This window comes from Anomaloglossus baeobatrachus, chromosome 8, assembly GCF_048569485.1.
Source record: "Anomaloglossus baeobatrachus isolate aAnoBae1 chromosome 8, aAnoBae1.hap1, whole genome shotgun sequence".
NCBI lineage: Eukaryota > Metazoa > Chordata > Amphibia > Anura > Aromobatidae > Anomaloglossus > Anomaloglossus baeobatrachus.
Window position 1 is genome coordinate 240,373,972 of NC_134360.1, and position 12,688 is coordinate 240,386,659.

General features: G+C 42.8%; 1 protein-coding gene across 3 annotated transcripts in view; it reads right to left on the reverse strand.

Annotated features, from left to right (window-relative positions):
- C8H1orf210 (chromosome 8 C1orf210 homolog) overlaps nt 1–12,688 on the reverse strand; it is a 358,767-nt gene that overhangs the window by 269,023 nt on the left and 77,056 nt on the right. The window contains exons 1-2 of one of the 3 annotated variants that reach the window (XM_075320442.1): nt 9,929–9,988; nt 8,028–8,117 (exon numbers count right to left, since the gene is read on the reverse strand). The exons of the other annotated variants lie outside the window; for them this stretch is intronic. The gene's annotated coding sequence lies outside the window, so the exon portion shown is untranslated. Of the gene's footprint in view, nt 1–8,027; nt 8,118–9,928; nt 9,989–12,688 lie in introns of those variants that run through there. 3 annotated transcript variants of the gene reach the window in all.

The window sequence follows — 12,688 nt, forward strand, 5'->3', positions numbered from 1 at the left end:
TTGGTCCCTTGAAAAAGAGGAGGCTATGCATTACAGAGCTATGATTCCTAAACCCTTACTCCGATTTGGATGTGAAAACTCTCATATTGCAGCTGGGAGTGTGCACTTTCAGCCCATATTATAAATATAATTGTATTTTTGAACATGTTTTTGTAAACAGCTAAAATAACAAAACTTGTGTCACTGTCCAAATATTTCTGGCCCTGACTGTATTCTCTAATCACGCTGACAAAATTATTTTCATATTGATGTTATTACCATAGGAGTACAGATCGTCATACACCGACCCTTCAACTGAAAGGATGACCATGTTATTCCCATGCTAAAGTCTTTTAAAGGGGAGGACCTTTGACTAAGAAAGAAGAATTTTGTTACCGATTTACTGTGAATTTGTCTACAGTATTCTCCATTATAAATTGAAAGGTGGTAGATGTTTTAATTATTTACTAATAATTAAATAAATAAATAAATAAATAAAGACAAGTTTTAGTGGAGCTGAATTTTGTGCTTGGAAAAATTCAAAGGGGCACAAACTACAGGGAAAGTCTACTCAGAAATTTACATTGTTCAAATTTCATCCACTATGTTGGCACTGTAGGGATCGGACATAAATTTCTCATGAATGCTGGCACTTGTGCATTTACCCTTAGGTTATCTTGTAAAACTCTACTGCTGATGTACATAGCACCCATTAAAATCAAAAGGAGAGGTAGGTTACTTTAGAGCAATGTTCTATATTCTGCTCCATGGAGAAACTAAAATAGACTCAGTGTCTTCCCCAAGATTTCTTAGCAATCTCATCAATATTCTTATTACACAGCAATGTATGTAAATGTCGCTAAGGAATGACCCGATGACACAGTACAGAGACAATTCACCCATCCTCTAATTACATGCTTACCACAGGGTGCACAAGTGGTAGCTGTAGATGTGGGTACAGTCATTGCAAATAAAGCTTGTGTAACTCACCGGAGCACTATCTGCAGCAAATATCAGAAGAATTAATATGCGTAGAAAACACAAGTACTTACATGTATGACATGTGCTGATCTCACAGAGGCTCGAGGCTCAATTTCATCTACATAGCAAAGGGATAAATAACACTGGATGCTCCTGGGCCCCGATGCAAAATAAGGACTTCGGATTTGACCTTTGAGCCCGTCAAGTACTAGAACTTGGGAGTGACAGGTACCTCTGCATTCGCTATAGCTATACCTGTGATCATAAGTAGTGATGAGCGGACCTGTGGAAGTTCAGTTCGGCAGGTTCAGCTGGACTTTAGATAAAGTTCGATTTGGGACCCGGACTTGACCTGAACCCAATGGGAGTCACTAATTGAGCAGTTCGGGTTTCAGCCCACATACAGCCAGCAATAAACAGATCCCTTCCAGGATCGGGTGAGCAGGGTTTTTCCATTTCTTTTGCTTGGTGCCTACTACATCCGATCACGCTGTTGTTAGCCCCAGTGTGAGCCAATCAAACACTGCAAGCAGCTCGCATTGGTCAGAGCACCGAGAGTACTTGAACACAGCGAAGTTCGCGCAAGTGGTTTTCATATGTAAAGCATCCAAACTCTGTTTTTTTTGGTAAAGTCTGTGTTCAGTACAAACACCAAACACTGAACCTCGGGTTCACCTCATCTCTAATCATAAGTTTAATGTCCTGATCACACTGGTGTATAATACGGAGGAGTGCAATAAGAGAAAACATTGCATTGCACTGTGAGTTTTTTCTCACCTCGTATTGCACTAAGGAAAACATTTCAGGATGCTGTGATAGACCGCGTATGTCAGACAAAACTCACCATGCAAGTCAATCGGTGCGAGAAAAAAAACCCAGACAGTACATGGACTCTCGGTATGCCATCCATTTTTTACAGATACATAACCATTCTGGAGCACAGAACACTGTGAAAGGTCCTGTAAATGATTGTAGAGTAATAGTTAGGGTACGCTCACACGAGCGTACGAATCGGAGCGTGAGAAAATCTCTCATTGCACTCGGACCAATGTTAGTCAATGAGGCAGAGCAGTTGGTCAGCTTTTTTTCTCATCCAGAATCTGGATGAGAGAAAAGTCGCAACATGCTGCGATTTGCTGACGAAATCATCCGAGATTCGCCAATACAAGTCAATGGGTGTGAGAAAAAATGGACACCACACGGACCATCCTAGTGACATCCGTTTTTTTGGATATAATCCTATCATGTAGCAGAAAACACTGTAAATGATCCGGTAAATGATTCTGTAAATGATCCTGTAAATGACTGTAAATCACTAATAGCTGCTGAGCAATAAACGGATTGCACATGGACAGCACACGGATGACAAGTGAGAAAAAATCATCCTACTCTCCTGGGTAAGAATGGGACCATTTTTTCATACGTTCGTGTGAGTCCAGCCTTACTGAGAAAAACGGATGGTAGGCGTGAAAATAATCGCACACTTGCAAAGCACTTGCATGACATGTGGAATAGGAAACGGATTCCACTTGTCCAACTTTTCTGGATGAAAATCGGTGTGATTTTTTTATACGCCAATGTGAGTGTACCCTAAAAAATGTTTTTTTTCCAACTAACAATTTTAGGGAAAATTGGATGTAGGTTTATTTCAAATTTATATCGAAACATAGAAAACTCAAAAGGTTTTTAAACTTTCAACTACCAATGTCCATGTATGTATTGTTCATGAAGTATACACAGTAATGGCATACCAAGGACAAGTAAAATGCAAATATTTAATACTGAAAATATCTAGTCATACATCAATAATTAGGCAATCATGAAAAATAACTATACAAAAAGAAAGGACATAAAAAGCCAAAGTACAAAAATGACAAATCCTGTACGTAAGGAAAATGCACACAAAGCCAAGGTGCAAAATAATTTACTTTATTCTATTACAAAAAAATACACATAGAAATGGAGTCACCCAATGGACGGTGACAAACAGTGCTTTGAAAAAGTATTCATACCCTGTGAATTTTTAAACATATTTTCATGTTACTCTCACAAACTTAGGCTTCTGCCACACTCACGTGAAATTCACGCACGTGCCGAGAGACACGTATTTTCCCTGCGTGTTGCGTGCAGGTAAGTACGTGTCTCTGGTACGTGCGTGACACGTGTGTTCTACGTGTGCTATCCGCGATAGCACACGTAGAACCGGTAATTATTATACTCACCTGGTCCTTCCTGATGTCCACACTGCTGTCCGTGGTGCTGATCCTCGGTCTCCAGCCCTCCCGTCTCCCCGCTGCTGCTGCTGCCAGGCAGTGAAGTGAATATTCAATGAGAATAATGAGCGGCGGTCGGCAGCAAGAGGCAGCAGCGGCAGAGACAGGAGGGCAGGAGAAGGTGAGTTAATGTTTTGTTTTTTTTTCACTGACATGTGTGTTTTCTCCGGCGCGTGTCACACGGGACCGCATCCACACTACACCCGTGTGGTACGGGTGCGGGCCGTGTGACACCCGTGCTGCCGGTGAAAAAACGGACATGTCAGCGCTTTGAAAAACGCACACACGTACAAACGCACACGGACACACGTTCCGTGTGGTTTTACGTGTGTGTGCCTGCTACCATAGGGTAGCATTGCTGTACGTGTCTCCGTGCCGCCGGTACGTGTAAAAAATGCCAAACACGTACCGGAGGCACGGATGTGTGGCGCTAGCCTTAAATGTACTTTATTGGGATTTTATTTTATATACTAACACTATGTAGGAAGTATTGGTGAAGTGTAAAGGAAATGATACCTGGTTTACTAGATATTTTAAAAGTAAAAATCTGATAATTGTGATGTGCATTTGTCTTCAGCCCCCCTGAGTCGATACTTTGCAGGACCACCTTTCTCTACAATTACTGCTGGAAGTCTTTTGTGGTCTGTCTGTATTAGCTTTCCACATCTAGAGGGAACAATTCTGCCAGTTCTTTTTTTCACACCCACTCTATCTAGTGAGATTGCATGGAGGTGTCTGTGATCAGCAATTTTCATGTCTTTTCGGTCTGGACAGTGACTGGGGAATTTACACACATGAATATGTTTTTATGTAAACCCTCCATTGTAGCTTTGGCATGATGTTTAGGCTCGCTGTCTTGTTGGAAGATGAACCTCAGGTCTTTTCCAGTCTCCAACAGGTTTTCCTTCAGGAATGCCCTTTAAGTAGCTCCATCCATCTTTCTATCAACTGTGGCCAGCCTCTCTGCCCCTGCTGAACAAAAGCTTCCCCACAGCATGATGCTGCCTCCACCATGTGTGACGGTGGAGATGGTGTTTTCAGGGTGATGTGCAAGGTTAGTTTTCTGCCACACAGTGTTTTACATTTATCCCAAAAAGTTCCACGTTGGTCTCATCTGACCAGAGCATCATCTTCCATACATTTGCTGTGGCATGTGGAAGAAGGTGCTCTAGCTAAATGAGACCAAAGTAGAACTATAAACCTTATTACATATTTTTAGCAATTTAACACTTCTATTTGTGAGCTGTGTAACATACAAAGTCTGGACTACTGATACACTGACGAGCAATGGAGCCCTCTATATATACCTTTTACATACTGTTTGATGATTTGGTTATCTTTTACGATATATTTTGTTTGCAAACAATTTTTTCTATCAATAAAGTTTGTATATTTTTGGATATAAATACTCCCAGTGTGATTTTACACATTGTAAAAATGTTTGGGTTGGAGTTTATCCTGATTGGTGGTCCAGTCTAGGGTGGATTATAATAGTTTTTGATATACTAAACGGGATGCTATATCAATTTATTCCCCGTTTTTCTGTGATTGGTCTTGTACTGACGAGCAAAAGTATCATTTGTAGTATACAAGAAGAAAAAGATTTTTAAAACACCAAGAGAAAAACCGTAACAATGCATAATATTCAGAATTAATCATATGCTAAATAGTTGCAAGTATATGAGATAGCCAAGATGATTGTCTTTAAGATGAAGGTTGCCTCACGCGCAAAACTGTAGAGGATGGTGAGATATGGAGCTGGAAAGTCAAAAGTTCAAAACATTGTTACACTTTTGCTCATCAGTATATATTGTCATGTCTCCTGATAAATGTGTTGCCATCCACTTGGTGAACCACTTTTTAATTTCTCTTATGTTATTTCTTTTTTTAAGAATAAAGAAAGAGATTTTGTAATTTCCTATACTTTGGCTTTGTCTGCCCTTTCTTTATGTATATCTTATGTGAAATAGTGAATATGTGTAATGTGTATTTAAGGCCTGTTTCAGACGTCAGTGATTCTGGTACATATGTGCTTTTTTTATACGTGGGTCTGCTCACACATCAGTGATTTTTCATTGACCGTGTCTCCGTGCGGCGTACACGCGTGTCTGTGATTGCTGCATGGAGACATGTCCGTTTTTTCTGGTATCACTGATGTCCCACAGACCACACAGTGGTCTGTTCCGTGAAACACGTACCAGAAAAACACGGACATTTAAAATAATAAACATTTTCAACTCACCTTTCCAGCGACGCTCTGTGCAGCCTGTGCTCTCTGCAGCTTCCTGGCCAACTCATGAATATTCATGAATGCAGCCAGAGCCGACCCAAAGTAGCTGCAGAGAGTGGTGGGCGGACGCTGCAGAGCCAAGGAGTTCAGCACCATGGACAGCAGGAACGGGACAGGTGAGTATACGTCCATGTGCAATCAGGGATCATGGATCGTAGGGATTGCACATGAACAACCCACGTGTGCCGTGAATCACGGAACACAGAGGGACATGTGTGTGTTTTATACGTCAGTGAAGAACATCTGTGTTTTTCACTAACGTGTAAAACGGGCCTAAGAATGTGAATAATGAGAATAAAGATCACTTCAATTCAAGAATAAAGTTTGAGATGTGGCCCATTGGACACTAGTTTACCATTGCTTCTGATCCTTCATTTTAATGATTAATAGGGGTTTTGACATGTGAAAATGTTTATGCAATTGCAGTTACACCTAAAGCAATTTGAGCAAATAACCTTTGTTACCTAAATCTTGTCCCGACACAGGTAATCTCTTGTCTACATTAACCTATATAACAGCGATGGACAGGATGGAACAGGGTGAAGATTGAAGGCTTTCAGAAAAACCATTAGTCACTAATTAATGCAACCAAATCAATTATGAAAGGGAGGGATTTATCACATACCGCACAGCATTCTTATAAGGAACAGTGTAACATTCATCATTGCAGTACATTAATATATGCTGCAATCAACTTATAATTTATCGTTCTAGTTCAAATTAAAATCAGCTTTTTAGCTGGACCAAATATGCATTTACATTGCCAAAGTATGTGGAAGACCTAGGAATGAGGGACAGGAACAAATCCTTTAAGTCTATGATCAGCACAAACATTTAGTGTGGCTATAACCACCAGGTTTCATTCTTACCCTGCAGGGTGTATAGTTTCTTTCGATCCTTAAAGGAGGAAGAGATCAGAGATTCTTATATAATAATAGTCTCCCCCCCTAAAATAAGCCCTAGTAGCAGAGGCGTACATAGAAATCATGGGGCCCCATAGCAGAATTTCTAATTGGGCCCCCCCCCAAAAAAAATGAAATTAATAATAATAAATAAAAATATTCAGCTGGGTCACAGAAGAGCATATCTCCCAACTTTGCAGCCCTTACCCTCCCAACTTTGCAGCCCTTACCCTCCCAACTTTACAGCCCTTACCCTCCCAACTTTGAAGCCCTTACCCTCCCAACTTTACAGCCCTTACCCTCCCAACTTTGCAGCCCTTACCCTCCCAACTTTGCAGCCCTTACCCTCCCAACTTTGCAGCCCTTACCCTCCCAACTTTGCAGGGCTTACCCTCCCAACTTTGCAGCCCTTACCCTCCCAACTTTGCAGCCCTTACCATGTAATTTTCCTCCTATTGAAGCCCCCAGATTCCCTTTCATTGCAGCCATAAAATATGATTGCAACAAAAGTGCCCCCCAAACACGGTCAGTATCTTACATCGGTATTTGTAGCCAAATCCAGGAGCGGGTGATAAATACAGAAGTGGGGCCGTGTTTCTATTATACTTTTCCTCTGATTGTTCCACTCCTGGTTTTGGCTACAAATACTGAGATAAAATACTGACCAAATACCCAACATGGGCACGGGGCTTTAGAAGAGAATAATGGGCCTCAGATAGTCCTCCATATAGTAAAATGAAGAGGTGATTACTTGTTTTCACCAGACAACCTCTGTAAGTGCATATATCCTACAGTGTAATAATCACAGGACAGGGAGGGGTTAAACATTCAAGTATTTAATCTCTACTGGAAATAAAGAATCTTTCCCATATTGATATTAGAAAGAAAAAGTGACCTCCATGCACAACATAATCCACTATACAAAGACCAATAATACCACATACATGGGAGAAATACCGCCACACCGTGACCAGACTACGACTACATATTACCACCACATAGTGACCAAATACACTCACATACAAGGGAGAAATACTGTCACACTGTGACCAGATAACACGTTACCACCACATAGTGACCGAATACAACCACATACAAAGGAAGAAATACTGCAACACTATGACCAGACCACATAGTGACCGAATAATACCACATGTAAGGGAGAAATACCACCACACTGTGACTAAACCACATGGTGACCAAACAATACCACATGCAAAAGAGAAATACCACCATATCGTGACCAGACCACATATTAACACGACACAGTGACCGAATACAACCACATACAAGGGTCAAATACCAACATGTCATGACCAGACCACATAGTGACTGAATAATACTACAATAATGATTATGAATAAAAACCACAATACTAATAACATTAATATTACCATCAGTGCCATTATACGCAGGAGCTCTGTATATAATGTCAATGTAAAGGTAATACAGTGATCACCAGTGCCATTATACACAGGAGCTCTGTATATAGTGTCAGTGTACAGGTAATACAGTGATCACCAGTGACATTATACACAGGAGTTCTGTATATAGTGTGTGTGTGTGTGTGTGTGTGTGTGTACATGTAATACACTGACTTACCAGTGATGTCTCTAGCGGACGTTGTTCACCTTCGCTTTTCCTCTCCATCTAGCGCTGACCGCCATCATTTCTTCCAACCAGAACATGCCTCTGCAGAAAATAACACACAGTCACCTTAGGCCGATCATTGTCCGAGCACATTCCACACTGTTTCCCTAATTTCTACACTACATCAGACTTTTGTTCCCACCATGGAAGATAGTATCCTAAAAAATAAACTATATTTCATCAGTAATAGTGTCCCCTAATTTGCCCCTACAGTAATCATCTCCAGTATTTGCCATCATAAGCCAATAATGTATGTTCCTCACTATGGCCCCATATAGTAATTATGTCCCCCATCCTGGCCCCCTGGATTTAATAATGTCTCCCATCCTGGGCCCCTGTTCCTCCATCCCAGGCACTTAAACTGCCCCATCCTGGGCTGCTATGTTCCTACATCCCATGCCCCTAAACTGTCCCATCCTGGGCTCCTATGTTCCTCCATCCCAGGCCCCTAAACTGTCCCATCCTGGGCTCCTATGTTCCTCCATCCCAGGCCCCTAAACTGTCCCATCCTGGGCTCCTATGTTCCTCCATCCCAGGCCCCTAAACTGTCCCATCCTGGGCTCCTATGTTCCTCCATCCCAGGCCCCTAAACTGTCCCATCTTGGGCTCCTATGTTCCTCCATCCCAGGCCCCTAAACTGTCCCATCCTGGGCTCCTATGTTCCTCCATCCCAGGCCCCTAAACTGTCCCATCCTGGGCTCATATGTTCCTCCATCCCAGGCCCCTAAACTGTCCCATCCTGGGCTCCTATGTTCCTCCATCCCAGGCCCCTAAACTGTCCCATCCTGGGCTCCTATGTTCCTCCATCCCAGGCCCCTAAAGTCAAAAACAGACAAATATACACACATATGCACACACACTCACATATATATATGCACACACACACACACACACACACGCATATACACTTATACATACATATGCACACTCGTATACACACGCATATCTAATATATAAAGCTGAATGTGTGTATGTGTGTGTGTGTGTATGTGTGTATGTATGTCCGGGATTGGCATCTGCACCGTCACAGCTACAGCCACAAAAATTTGCACACTCACACTTCTGGACCCCGAGAGCGTCATAGGCTATGTTTTGAGGGGAAATTTTAACCCCGCTCTTTACAGTTATTCACCAAAAAACCTACCTCCATTAAAGAGAATGGAGCTGGGAGCCACAGTGCAGCCAGAACTTCAGAAGAATGCGCAGCCACGCCCTTATATGGAATGTTGGCGTGTCACAATGCAGCCAGGGAAAGAGGCAGACACAGACAGGGAAAGAGGCAGACACAGACAGGGAAAGAGACAGACAGGGAAAGAGACAGACAAAGAGACAGACACAGGGAAAGAGACAGAGGGAAAGAGAGGGAAAGAGACAGACAGGGAAAGTGACAGAGATAGATAGACAGGGAAAGAGATTGAGACAGACGAGAAAGAGACAGAGACAGTCAGACAAAGAGATAGAGAGACAGAGATATATACAGAGGGGGAGACAGACATTATAATTACATTGATATCTATTTGTTTGTGTGCAGAATACATTTTTGTTAATACATTCTATTTTGTTAACAGCAGTTATTAACCCGGGCAAAGCCGGGTACTACAGCTAGTATATATATACACACTCACACTCATATATATACACATACACACACACATACACACACACACTCATATACACATATACTCATATATACACTCATATTCACACACACACTCACAGTATATACACATACACACACTCATATTATATATACATATATATACACACATACTGTATATATATATATACACACACACACACACACACACTCATATATACACAGATACACACACACACATTAGAGGAGTTCTTACCTTCCCCCGGCTTGTCTCCAGGCTCCATTGATCCTCTCCTCTCCGGTGGGAAGCTTCAGTCCAGGGCGCACAGCGTGACGTCACAGTTAGCAGACACGGCAGTGTCTGTTAACTGTGACACTGCCAGAGCTGCACAAGAGAAACCAAGGGAAAAAGTGTGAAAACATACCCTGCTGTAACTAAATAAAAGCATAGTGCATATAAACATAGGGTACTTAGTAAACACTGTTTTTGATCAAAAAAAGCATAAAGCTATCCCACCAACGCCAAGGTATACCCAGTTGGGATAGTACCTACACTCTCTAATATTAAAACCTTACCATGGGTCTAAAATAGGCCTCAATGTGGCTAAGGGCCACATTTTTTTGATCAAAAACAGTGTTTACTAAGTACCCTATGTTTATATGCACTATGCTTTTATTTAGTTACAGCAGGGTATGTTTTCACACTTTTTCCCTTGGTTTCTCTTTGTCTAATGGCCAGTGTAAACATGAGCTCACAAGCTCCATGTATACCATCTCATACTCCGGCTCACTTTTTTGTTTTTTTGTTTTTACAGAGCTGCACAAGAGTATCTGAAGGCTCAGTGCAGCCCTGGCCGACATAGAAAAATCATAAGAGCAGCGGCGAGGGACCGAGGTGAGTATGCAGGAAAAGCAGGGTATCCACCGGAGGGCCCCGGGTCCTCAGTGGGCCCCCCTCCCGTGCATCATATAGGACTGGTTAACCGCCCTCTGCTATCGGCTGGCTGGGCTAGGGGCCCCAGGAACAGCCGCTTGTGGAGCGGTATGGGGCCCCTTGCCCTAGCCCAGCCAGCCGATAGCAGAGGGCGGTTAACCAGTCCTATATGAAGCACGGGGAAGGGGGGGGCACTGAGGACCCGGGGCCCTCCTGTGGATACCCCGCTGTTCCTGCATACTCACCTCACCTCGGTCCCCCGCCGCTGCTCCTAGTTCGGCAGATCATGTCTGTGCTCTGTCTGCACACTTCAACACGCCGGCGGCTGGCGCTTATTAGTGACGTCACCGCCTGTGTTGAAATGTCAGAGCACAGCGGGACAATGATGTGAGGGCGCGCTGCGCTCTGTCATCGTCGCTTTCATCTGTCTCGGCATCTGTGATACCGATACATTTGAATGTGCGATCCTGGCGTGGGAGTGCTGCTGGCGCTGATACCGCGGGCAGCTGCCCCCGGGCCCCTTCAGGTCGCGGGCCCCATAGCAGTGGCGTGTCCTGCGTCTATTGACGGTACGCCACTGCCTAGTATGATTTTTGGAGCTTTTTCGAGTATGCTTAAAATATAAGACCTACTCCAAAAATAAGCCCTAGTTGCCGTTCTATAAGGAAGTGTCCAAACAGCTAAAAAACTTAAAGAACACAACATTACTCTTTATCAAAGAAAGCAGACACCCCCAAAAGAAAGTAGATGCCCCCTCTAGTTACAGTTGGCAAGTGACGATAGTGGATGAGCTCTCACACAGAGATTTGAATAGCTGTCAGGTTCCTCGCCATTCCAGCTGCATTGCACTGTAGCTCTCACAAACAGATAGGGTACCAGTATCACTCCAGGTGGGTGATACTTTTTCCACTCACAGAAGGAGCCAACCGCTGTAGAACGCAGGGGACGTGACAGTGACACAGATTTGTATGTGAGAGCCCATTCATTTGCCAACTCTAATTGTTTGGGGTCTGGTAAGTGCGATTCTCTCTGCTTTCTTTTGGGGGTAAACTTAGCAGTGCATAGAAAATAATAAATTAATCAGGTAATTTAAACCTTTGTAAATATGGTATATACCCACCACTATAAGACTGGTTCTGTACCATGAGAATAGCAGATCAGATAAGAAAATGTGCATCTGATCCAGTAACAGGATTAACACAAAATGATGATGTTCCAGAATGTGATGACATGATTATATGTGAATAAATGTTGATTTTTTTTTTTGTTGAAGAATAAATGTGGATTGTTGTTCGTGTATCTTTTGGCTAAAAAAATAATATAAGACACTGTCTTATTTTCGGGGACCACATGTAGTTAGCACTTGAAACATTGTATCAGAAAAATTTCCTAATTTTCCAAGGTCTCCTGGTCACAGTGTTGGCACAGTTTGCTCTCCCTGTGCCTTTGAGCTGCTCGATTTGCACCAGACGGTGGGTGCTCAGCTGTAGCATTTATTGTTCGTGGTTTGAGAGTTCTTCTAGATATGAATTTAACCTGTATTTACACTGAAAGATAATCGTGAATGAGCATTCTTGATTCATGATTATCTTGCAGTGTAGATAGGCTGCCGGTCAAAGCAGAGCGCAGAAGATCATCATGTTATGGCAGTAGTGTTGCGCAATCAGCAATTCTTTACAGATGGTTCAATGCGCCACATCTACTTTGGTCTGCATGTGTAAACAGGCCAATAAACGACTGCCAATCGGTAAAGGTTTATCGATCAGTGGTCACATCATACCACTGGTTGGTCCATATAAATGGGAACTAAAGGGTGCTTTACACGCTGCGATATCGCTAATGATTTATCGGGGTCATGTCGTTAGTGACGCACATCCGGCGTCCTTAGTGACATCACAGCGTGTGACATGTACGAGCGATCTTAAACGATCGCAAAACAGACAAAAATCGTTGGTTTTGGAGAGGTCGTCCTAAAACCAAATATCGTTGCCTGTTTGTTAGCGATGTTGTTCCTCGTTCCTGCGGCATCACACATCGCTATGTGTGACACCGCAGGAGCGACGAACATCTCCTTACCTCCGT